A 12288-nucleotide genomic window follows, 5' to 3' on the forward strand; every position below is an offset into this window, starting at 1 on the left:
GATTCCTAATCCCTGAGGCAAAAGATCTGTCGTTGACGGAAATGAAGCCACTGGATTCATGTTCGGGACACGTGTACATTGAATCCTCCTCCATGGTTAAGGTTTCTAATCGATTCCAGTAATCGCTTAATACGAATGCAGGAAGAAGAGTAAAACCTATCCCTTTCTCACCCTTGTCCAGCTAATAAACCGCTCCGTCTCTAATAGTTACATGTGTAAGGGACATCGAACTGTGAGGTTCATTCCATTCTTCGATCGATAAACGCCGCAGTAGTTGGAGGTAACAGTCCCTGCGACTCTTTTCCGGTGTCGTCGGAAGGCATTCTCCTAACTATTTTCAGTATCTGTCCTACTTGCAATTAAAACTTAGCCGTGCTTTTCGTCTTCTCTCAACGGAACACGTTGGCGTCGCAGTGATTCTTGTTCATGATATTAAGGTGGCCATGTGCTAGGTATCTGATGAAACGCGTCTGTTTTAACGTATAAATTCTTAGGTATTTACTCCGGTGACGACACTATGGAGGTCACTACGAAACTGACGTCATTTGCAGCACGTACTTGTTTCTATCCTCTCTCATGCTGCTCCACGTTTTCCTGTTTCCTAATATCCCTTCCAGTTTGTTCTCGACTGTTCACAAACATTTTATTTAAATAAGGCTTTCGATCATTTATGAAGTAATGGCTGCGTATCTTCTCATTTGGATTTTATTTCAAAGACTAGCCTTTTCCCAACGGCTTCGCAAACACACGCATTCGGCACATATATAGCACCTATCCCTCTTAATCCCACCTCTCTGCGTCCACCCCTTTCTCCTCCCATCTCTCTGTCCACTTTATCCTCTCATCTCTACATGTGTATCTCCTCTTCCTAACTCTCTATCTCACCATCTCGTCAACTACCTCTCCCCATTCATTTCCTCGTGCCCATCTCTCCCCATCCATAGTCTCCCTCTCCCAGCACCTGCATACGTGTTTGACACATATATTGCACACATCTCATCCTCCACCCCTCTCTTGGCGCAGCACCTATTTTCAGCATCTCTCTGTCCATACCCTTCTCCCTGCTCTTTCCATCTCCCCCTCACCCCTTCTCTCCGTCATCATCTCGTCCCATCTGTACATCTCCTCCTCTCCCTTGTCTTTGCCCAGCTTCTGCTGCTCTCTCTGTCCACCTCTCCCACTCCTCCTCTCTGTCCACTTACTCCTCCTTCCCTATCACTCTCTCTGACCATCACCTTCTCCCCCTTCTCTCTCTGCCTCCTCCTGCTCACTTCTCCCCACATCCCTTCCATCCCACCTCACCCTTTCATCTTCTCCTATTTATCTGTCTCCATCCCTCTTTTCCTCTCTCCCTATCCATCTCTTCATTTCCCTCTCCCCTTCCATCCCCTCCTCATTCTCTCCCTATCCCTCCATCTTACTCCTCTTACTGTCGATGTCCTCCACCCCCACTCCCTGTTCCCACCTACACTCCTCTCTCTCCATCCCTTCCTGCCCTCTCTCTCTCTCTCTGTCCATCCCCTCCTGCCCCTCTCTCTGTTCCTGCCCTCCCTTCCTGCCCTCCCTCCCTCTCTTTGCCAATCCCCTCCTGCCACCCCTCTCTATGCATCCCCTCCTTCACCACTCTCTCTGTCCATCTCCTGCTGCCTCCCTATCTCTGTCTTCCCCTCTTTCCCTCTCTCATTTCCCCCATTCTACACCCTATCCATCGCCTCCTGCACCCCCGCTATCAGTCCCGTCCTGCAGCCCTATCCCTATCCATCCCCTCCAATCCCCTCTCCCTGTCCATCTCCTCCTGCCCCTTTATGATTATCCATCCCCTCCTGCTCCCCTCTCTCTGTCCATACCATCCCTCTCCCTATAACTCACTTCCTGCCCCCTCTGTGTTCATCCCTTCCTGCCACCTTCTCCCAATCCAGCACATCCTATCTGTCTGTCCATCACCTCCTGCTCCCATCTCCCTGTCCATCACCACCTGCCCCCTCTCCCTATTCACCCACTCCTGTCCTCTCTCCATCCATTCCCAACTCTATACAGCCTTTCCCCAACCATGCCAGTCTACACAACAGGTTGATAAAGCTGGCTTATACTACTTCCTCAACTTGGCCATCATGCAGGGCAGCCTATACAGGTGGGGTTGGAACAACAATTCTATAATGCATACATTAAGAGCATCGAGCACGTGTTCATCTTCGGTATTATAAAACAAATCTCTTCTACTGAAAACTCTTTGCTTTCCATATTTTAAGAGGTATAGTACGGAACAAAACAAGAAAAAATGGTGTAGTAAACATGGGCTCTAAAATGCATTCATTAAGAGCTAAGGCTTCTGTGAAACACATCTCCTCTACTGAACAAAGGCGTGATAGCTGTTCAGCAATGCATTTTAGAGCTCATATGTACTGGATACATTTTTCTTGCTTCAATCCATACTATCTCCTCCAAAAATATGGAAAGCAAAGAGTTTGCAGTAGAAGAGATTTGTTTTATAATACCGAAGATGAACACGTGCTCGATGCTCTTAAGGTATGCATTTCAGAATGTGCAGTAGAAGAGACGTGTTCCATAGTATCGAAGATGAATAAGCGCTCGTAGCTTCTTAAGGTACGCATTTTAGAGCCGTTGTTTGCAATACAACTTTTTTACTGTTTTGGTCCATACTACCATTCAGTCTTAGCAACAACTGTATTGGTACGTGTATTCCACTGTCAGAGGTATCAGAACGATTTTTGCTTATAACTTTCGTGTTGATCGTATCCACATCAGGCTTCCTTACCTCAAATTGATTCGTTTACCTTTATTCATCATCTATGAAAATTTGTAACATCATCGTGGAATCATCCTGTAGATGATAGGTGCAACTATACTCTGTTCAGTTTCTCCTGGAGTCTCTCGTAGTATTTATTCAATTAGAACAGCGAAACTAGGTATTTCCCAATTCCTTTTAACTATGGCAGTTACTCGCTGCACAATTGTCCCTGTTCTCAAACCTTAACGTAAAGGAGGAGGGAGGGAATATTGGGATCTAACGTACTGTCAACGAAGAGACCGTTAGCGATGTTGGGCAGAGAAGGGAATCGGCCGTTTCTTTTACAAAGGATCCATCTCGGCATTTATGTCAGTCGATTCAAAGAAACCACGGGAGACCTACATCCAGATGGCCGGGTGGGGATTTCAACTATGTGCCCTGACCTCACTCAGTGTAAGGGACGGTAAACAGATCCGATAAGGACAGACCTGCTCCTCAACGAGCACCGTCACTACAGAATAGTGCCCATTTCGCCAACAGCTTCTTTTTGCCAATTTAGTTCTTCCAGTATGCGCTGTTCCCAATTTCTATCACGAGGTAGCACATTAGTTACACTTATCGTTCTCCGAAGACCAGTAAGATTCAAAATGGCTCTGAGCACTATGGGACTCAACTGCTGAGGTCATTAGTCCCCTATAACTTAGAACTAGTTAAACCTAACCAACCTAAGGACATCACAAACATCCATGCCCGAGGCAGGATTCGAACCTGCGACCGTAGCGGTCTTGCGGTTCCAGACTGCAGCGCCTTTAACCGCACGGCCACTTCGGCCGGCAGACCAGTAAGTGCACAGTAATATTACACTCTTCATTTATTCTTATCGGATGGTTCTCGTCTCTGTGACAAGACACTGATAAGTAATCATAAACGTCTGCCGTTCTCAAAAAACCCCTGTGACCTGCCCATACACGCCCACTTTCCCGTCGCCGTTACCCGGCACTGTACAGTGGGAAATGTTTACGACACGATTCTCACGTATTGCTTATCTGATTCATCCGACAATGGATTGTATCTAAAATTCATTACGCCCGATTGCAAGTCTCGTGCTTTCACTTAACACAACAACAGATAACATGGAGTGTTATTTCGTGCGTCACAGTTCATCAAAAAACTATAATTGTCAATTCCGGTTATTTTACGCTTGAGTGTGCTGGCATCATAATTAATTTCGTCTCGCGCCGAATCATTTTCTCACGGTTAGCACGACTGACGGAGGTGAACCAGACGCGGGAGAACTGAGCTTCAGATCCTGGTCCGGCGATGGAATTTTGCATTTCAATAAATGGCAGCTGACCATCCTAGTAATGGTTTCTTCAAAACGAGAACGGGAATATCTCCGTCTCTAAAGTGATCGACGACGTCAGAGACTCAGTGGCGACCGCGGAAATTTATCCAAGGCGAAAGGGGCAACTCTTAATATTGTCAATTTCTTACAAACCTTAAAGATGTGTTAGGCTTGAATATGCGTCACGCTACAATTAATTTCATAAGTCACAGAAAATTATTATGTCCCAGAGGACTTACAGGTACCCACATGGTAGCTACTGTAACGCAGCTGAACATTACGCATTTTGGCCGTTATTTTTGAGTGTGAAAGTAACAAAGGCGAGTTTTAACTTCTTTAAATTTACGAGATGAAAAAACATCTTCCCTGTTAGAAAATAGTGAGAAAGCGTAAAACAAAGGATTTGATTATGAACGGCAGGTTTCAGTCCTTTGTGAGACATTGTCTTTTCCGAATTTTCAGGAAGGCAGGGGGAAAAACTACTCTCTTGTGCCAAGCAGGCTTCCGTTTACTGCCTCCTTCTTGTTAGGTCATTACAAGACTCAACCAGATTCCAGGTCTAATATAACGGACACTCCTAAACCTTACTATGTAATATTCTATTGGTCCTACATCCTGCATGCTTTTCTGAAGTGTGAGTCGTTCGCTGTTCACGTATTATGCGCGCACTCTACGAACACTATCGGCGAGGGCGCTGAAAGTGTATTTTAATCGACCGGTATGAACTAAAGAGCGCGTGCTGGAAAGTAATGCCTCGGAATTTTTAATGTGAAAACCTTTAAACCTTTTTAAATAAAAAACATCAGTAATATTCTACACCTTTACTCTTCGTGTCTACGTAATTATTTCTCAACACAGTCACCCCGGCGACGAGGACATTACGCTCAACGAGAGTCCAGCCACTGAAGAATGCTTGAAATTGTTGGCGGAGGCCGGCCGGTGTGGCCGAGCGGTTTTAGGCGCTTCTACATCTACATCTACATCCATACTCCGCAAGCCACCTGACGGTGTCTGGCGGAGGGTACCTTGAGTACCTCTATCGGTTCTCCCTTCTATTCCAGTGTCGTATTGTTCGTGGAAAGAAGGATAGTCGGTATGCCTCTGTGTGGGCTCTAATCTCTCTGATTTTATCCTCATGGTCTCTTCGCGAGATATACGTAGGAGGGAGCAATATACTGCTTGACTCTTTGGTGAAGGTATGTTTTCGAAACTTAGACAAAAGCCCGTACCGAGCTACTGAGCGTCTCTCCTGCAGAGTCTTCCACTGGAGTTTATCTATCATCTCCGTAACGCTTTCGCGATTACTAAATGATCCTGTAACGAAGCGCGCTGCTCACCGTTGGATCTTCTCTATCTCTTCTATCAACCCTATCTGGTACGGATCCCACACTGCAGAGCAGTATTCAAGCAGTGGGCGAACAAGCGTACTGTAACCTACTTCCTTTGTTTTCGGATTGCATTTCCTTAGGATTCTTCCAATGAATCTCAGCCTGGCATCTGCTTTACCGACGATCAACATTATATGATCATTCCATTTGAAATCACTCCTAATGCGTACTCCCAGATAATTTATGGTATTAACTGCTTCCAGTTGCTGACCTGCTATTTTGTAGATAAATGATAAAGGATCTATTTTTCTGTGTATTCGCAGCACATTACACTTGTCTACATTGAGACTGAATTGCCATTCCCTGCACCATGCGTCAATTCGCTGCAGATCCTCCTGCATTTCAGTACAATTTTCCATTGTTACAACCTCTCGATGTACCACAGCATCATCTGCAAAAAGCCTCAGTGAACTTCCGATGTCATCCACCAGGTCATTTATGTATATTCAGTCTGGAACCGCGCGACCGCTACGGTCGCAGGTTCGAATCCTGCCTCGGGCATGGATGTGTGTGATGTCCTTAGGTTAGTTAGGTTTAAGTAGTTCTAAGTTCTAGAGGACTAATGACCTCAGAAGTTAAGTCGCATACTGCTCAGAACCATTTGAACCATTTTGTTGGCGGAGTTTGCACCGGTCCATCAATTTCAAAGCGAAGTCCTCGAAGGTGTTCTTCAAGTTTTGGAAGCTCGGATGATCGGATTATTACAGGTGTCGCAGAGCTCGTGTGTCGTCTGGGATTGTCGTGCTAAAGGAGAGGGTACTTACATGCACCGACGAACACTTTAATTTGGTGCTTTCCATTTCTGGGGTCTCGCAGCACTCTCAGAGTTTACGGTGCTACCTTTAGGCGTGAAATCCAAATGCACCACACACTGAACGTATCAGAACACTGCGAGCAAGACTTCTCCGCCTGTCGGCGCGGTCTTGAACTTTTTCGGCATGGGTGACTACATGTGGCGCAACACCTTTGATGCTCTCTTGTTTCCGGCGTCAGAATGGTGAACCCAGCTTTCATGATCTGTCACAATTCTGTTAAGTAGCCCATAACGCTCAAGCTAGAAGTGCAAAAGAAATTGTTGACAGATGTCCCCTCTCCTCTGTGTCATGTCCAGAGTGAGCATTCGAGGCGCCCACAGCATACACAGTTTTCAGTACCGCAGTGTTGCTGTGTACACGCCCTCGTGCTATGCCACATTTACCTGAGACCTGTGCTTGTGTTACCCGACGATTTCCTCTGGTGAGTTCATCAACCGTATCGTGCACTCAGGGTTGTGTCGCACACGTTGAGGTTGGCATGTCTCCAGCCCAGACACCCCAGCGTCGGACGTTACTCATCGCCGTACACAGCTTAGCTTTCATTCTTCTGTGGATTTCAAACGGAGACGGTTTCTGCGTTTAGAAACTTGGTTACAGCGCGATGTTTATCACGTACCGACATAGTTATGAAGCGCCGTGCTGCACGCTGGTGTTCGGACCCCTATAGCGGAAGGGGGCTAGAGGTCTGTGAACGTCTGGTTTACACATTAGGGTCTAATCTTCTTGTTTTCCTTAATCATCACAAAGATGTAATACGGTGTCCTCCCATCAGTTGTTACAACTAGTGTCGCAATGAGTCCTTTGAGCTTAAGTTTCCGTGACTGTTTAAGACTTCGCCTCAGGCTGCCATTTCTATCAACTGTGGATTCCAGAATGAGATTTTCACTCTGCAGCGGAGTGTGCGCTGATATGAAACTTCCTGGCAGATTAAAACTGTGTGCCCGACCGAGACTCGAACTCGGGACCTTTGCCTTTCGCGGGCAAGTGCTCTACCATCTGAGCTACCGAAGCACGACTCACGCCCAGTACTCACAGTTTTAATCTGCCAGGAAGTTTCATATCAGCGCACACTCCGCTGCAGAGTGAAAATCTCATTCTGGAAACATCCCCCAGGCTGTGGCTAAGCCATGTCTCCGCTATATCCTTTCTTTCAGGAGTGCTAGTTCTGCAAGGTTCGCAGGAGAGCTTCTGTAAAGTTTGGAAGGTAGGAGACGAGATACTGGCAGAAGTAAAGCTGTGAGTACCGGGCGTGAGTCGTGCTTCGGTAGCTCAGATGGTAGAGCACTTGCCCGCGAAAGGCAAAGGTCCCGAGTTCGAGTCTCGGTCGGGCACACAGTTTTAATCTGCCAGGAAGTTTCAACTGTGGATTCATTTTCCTTCCGTCGATGCCGTTCACACACCACTTAGAAACACGTATGCGTGATTTTGCACTTTTTACAGAAATAGAATTAACATAAAAATGGTTGAAATGGGCCTAAGCACTATGGGATTTAACATCTGAGGTCATCAGTCTCCTAGACTTAGAACTACTTAAACCTAACTAACCTAAGGACATCACACACGTCCATGCCCGAGGCATGATTCGAACCTGTGACGGTAGCAGCAGCGCGGTTCCGGACTGAAGCGCCTAGAACCGCTCGGCCACATCGGCCGGCCATTAACATAGAGTATTTTCGAACGTTTGAAGAATACGCTCGACGTAAATCTATTCCATTAAAATATGCTTATTTGCTTTTCACTATTGACAAAAGTCATCTAAAAATCTTTTGTTGATAAACCCTCACACCAAAGGATGTCGGCCGGTTTGTGAATTACTCACACAGTCAGAATACTCCCTAAATCTGACAGCTGTTGGTTGGACTGAAAGTTAATGATATTCTACGTCCCTTTGTGCTGTTTTTGTGATCATGTTTTGCGTTCGTGTCTGCAGTTTTGAATTTAGACACAATAACTTTTTTCAATTTGTTTGGCTACAGTGTTCCGATAAAGTTGTAATCTTTACCACAGCGTTATTATTCTCTCTCCCAAACGTTGCACTGTTGCACCCGCTGCACACTTAGGCCGGCTGCGCACCTATGCGGACGGTTCCTCGCACGCTTGGCAGTCGCGCAAGAGCGGCACGGACCGTCAGCGTCCATTAAATACACAGTATAACGTCTCGAAAATGAGATCGACAGGAAGTGCAAAATTGCTAAGCAGGTATGGCTAGACGACAAATGTAAGGATGTAGAGGCGCATATCACTAGGGGTAATATAGATACTACCTACAGGAAAATTAAACAGACCTTTGGAGAAAAGAGAACCACTTGCATGAGTATCAAGAGCTCAGATGGAAACCCAGTTCTAAGCAAAGAAGGGAAAGCAGAAAGGTGGAAGGAGTATATAGAGGGTCTATACAAGGGCGATGTTCTTGACGACAATATTATAGAAATGGAAGAGAATATAGATGAAGATGAAATCGGAGGTATGATACTGCGTGAAGAGTTTGACAGAGCACTGAAAGACCTAAGTCGACACAAGGCCCCGGGAGTAGACAACATTTCATTAGAACTACTGACAATCTTGGGAGAGCCAGGCCTAACAAAGCTCTACCATCTAGTGAGCAAGATGTATGAGACAGGCGAAATACCCACAGACTTCAAGAAGAATATAATAATTCCAATCCCAAAGAAAGCAGATGTTGACAGATGTGAAAATTACCGAACTATCAGTTTAATAAGCCACGGCTGCAAAATATTAACCCGAATTATTTACATACGAATGGAAAAACTGGTAGAAGCCGACCTCGGGGAAGATCAGTTTGGATTCCGTAGAAATGTTGGAACACGTGAGGCAATACTGACCCTAGGACTTATCTTAGAAAATAGATTAAGGAAAGGCAAATCTACGTTTCTAGCATTTGTAGACTTAGAGAAAGCTTTCGAGAATGTTGACTGGAATACTCTCTTTCAAATTCTGAAGGTGGCAGGGGTAAAATACAGGGAGCGAAAGGCTATTTACAATTTGTACAGAAGCCAGATGGCAGTTATAAGAGTCGAGGGACATGAAAGGGAAGCAGTGGTTGGGAAGGGAGTGACACAGGGTTGTAGCCTCTCCCCGATGTTATTGAATCTCTGTATTGAGCAAGCAGTAAGGGAAACAAAAGAAAAATTCGGAGTAGGTATTAAAATTCATGGAGAAGAAATAAAAACTTTGAGGTTCGCCGATGACACTGTAATTCTGTCAGAGACAGCAAAGGACTCGGAAGAGCAGTTGAACGGAATGGACAGTGTCTTGAAAGGAGGGTATAAGATGAACATCTACAACAGCAAAACGAGGATAATGGAATGTAGTCGAATTAAGTCGGGTGATGCTGAGGGAATTAGATTAGGAAATGAGACACTTAAAGTAGTAAAGGACGAGGAAGGGAGCAAAATAACTGATGATGGTCGAAGTAGAAACGATATAAATGTAGACAGGCTATGGCGACGAAAGTCTTTCTAAAGAAGAGAAATTTGTTAACATCGAGTATAGATTTAAGTGTCAGGAAGTCTTTTATGAAAGTATTTGTATGAAGTGTAGTCATGAAACGTGGACGATAAATAGTTTAGACAAGAAGAGAATAGAAGCTTTCGAGGTGTGGTGCTACAGAAGAATGCTGAAGATTAGATGGGTAGATCACATAACTAATGAGGAGGTATTGAATAGAATTGGAAAGAAGCGAAATTTGTGGCACAACTTGACTAGAAAGAGGGCTCGCTTGGTAGGGCATATTATGAGGCATCAAGGGTTCACCAATTTAGTATTGGAGGGCAGCGTGGAGGGTAAAAATTGTACAGGGAGACCAAGAGAAGAATACACTAAGCAGATTCAGAAGGATGTAGGCTGCAGTAGGTACTGGGAGATGAAGAAGCTTGCACAGGATAGAGTAGTATGCAGAGCTGCATCAAACCAGTCTCTGGACTGAAGACCACAACAACAACAACAACAATTATTTATTTCAAGTTTCTGCTACCAGTCACTTTTTATTTTATGCTTAATCTAACATAATGCAATTATTATGTTTGATTAAGCGTAAAATAAAAAGTGACTAGTAGCAGAAACTTGAAATAAAGAATTATCCCACACAGTCACGGTTCACAAACATAGCCATTATGGCTGGAAATAATAATAATAATAGTATAACAAGTTGGCGTTTGCACAGTCCGGAGGATACCGCACGCAGACGGAGCACTACACGTTCACTTCAGACAAAGCTTTCCGCTAGCGCGGTAATACAAATGTGCAGCAGAGCAACTTGAAAAATTTCGACAATGTCGATGCCGACGTTTTAATTACACTGCCTGAAAAAAATTAGCACACCATTTTAGAGTTTTTCAATTCACTCATGATTAATTATTGCGACAGTGGACATGAAGTATATGAAATGGCTACGTTTACAGATCAGAATGACAAGCAGATCTGAGGAACCAGGTATCGACCCATGCTGAAACAGCGATATTAGTATGTGGTGCAGCCTCCAGGGCGGCAACTCAGGCGCTGACTCTCGCGTCCAGTCGATCGTACAGAGGGCGAACACTGTTCTGGGATAGGCTATGCCCTACCAGCTGGACCTGTTCACGCAATTCTGTCGGCTGACAAGGCGCCCCTTTGTCCAGAGATCCTACTCGCCAGAGACGTTGCTGCACCTCTTGAAGAGCTCGATGAGTTTCACAGGCAGTGTGTGGGCGAGCATTGTCCTGTTGGAACAACACATCACCTTCCCGTTGCAAGAACGGCGGATCAGCAGGTCTGACAAAGTTCTGGAAGTACCGAGCGCTGGTCAGCACTCCAGCCACAAACACCAGAGTTGTAGCTCATCGCATCTCAGACCATAATACCTGGGGTGTGGCCAGTGTGTCTCGGACGTTAGCACTCTAAGAGACAGCGCTCACCAGGTTTACCTCATAGGTGCAAAATGGTTCAAATGGCTCTGAGCACTATGGAACTTAACTTCTGAGGTCATCAGTCCCCTAGACTTAGAACTACTTAAACCTAAGTAACCTAAGGACATCACACACATCCATGCCCGAGGTAGGATTCGAACCTGCGACCGTAGCGGCCGCGTGGTTCCAGACTGTAGCGCGTAGAACCGCTCGGCCACCCCGGCCAGCTCCTAAATGGAGCCCACCATCAGTTGCGTGCTGGCAGACTCTGCTTCCACCGCTGAAGACCACGGCACGTAGTTCCACGTAGCGGCCGCGTGGTTCCAGACTGTAGCGCGTAGAACCGCTCGGCCACCCCGGCCAGCTCATAAATGCAGCCCACCATCAGTTGCGTGCTGGCAGACTCTGCTTCCACCGCTGAAGACCACGGCACGCAGTTCCACGTAGCGGCCGCGTCGTTCCAGACTGTAGCGCGTAGAACCGCTCGGCCACCCCGGCCAGCTCCTAAATGCAGCCCACCATCAGTTGCGTGCCGGCAGACTCTGCTTCCACCGCTGAAGACCACGGCACGCAGTTCCACGTAGCGGCCGCGTGGTTCCAGACTGTAGCGCGTAGAACCGCTCGGCCACCCCGGCCAGCTCATAAATGCAGCCCACCATCAGTTGCGTGCTGGCAGACTCTGCTTCCACCGCTGAAGACCACGGCACGCAGTTCCACGTAGCGGCCGCGTCGTTCCAGACTGTAGCGCGTAGAACCGCTCGGCCACCCCGGCCAGCTCATAAATGCAGCCCACCATCAGTTGCGTGCCGGCAGACTCTGCTTCCACCGCTGAAGACCACGGCACGCAGTTCCACGTAGCGGCCGCGTGGTTCCAGACTGTAGCGCGTAGAACCGCTCGGCCACCCCGGCCAGCTCCTAAATGGAGCCCTCCATCAGTTGCGTGCCGGCAGACTCTGCTTCCACCGCTGAAGACCACGGCACGCAGTTCCACGTAGCGGCCGCGTGGTTCCAGACTGTAGCGCGTAGAACCGCTCGGCCACCCCGGCCAGCTCCTAAATGGAGCCCACCATCAGTTGCGTGCCGGCAG

This window comes from Schistocerca serialis, chromosome 5, assembly GCF_023864345.2.
Source record: "Schistocerca serialis cubense isolate TAMUIC-IGC-003099 chromosome 5, iqSchSeri2.2, whole genome shotgun sequence".
In the NCBI taxonomy this organism is placed as follows: domain Eukaryota; kingdom Metazoa; phylum Arthropoda; class Insecta; order Orthoptera; family Acrididae; genus Schistocerca; species Schistocerca serialis.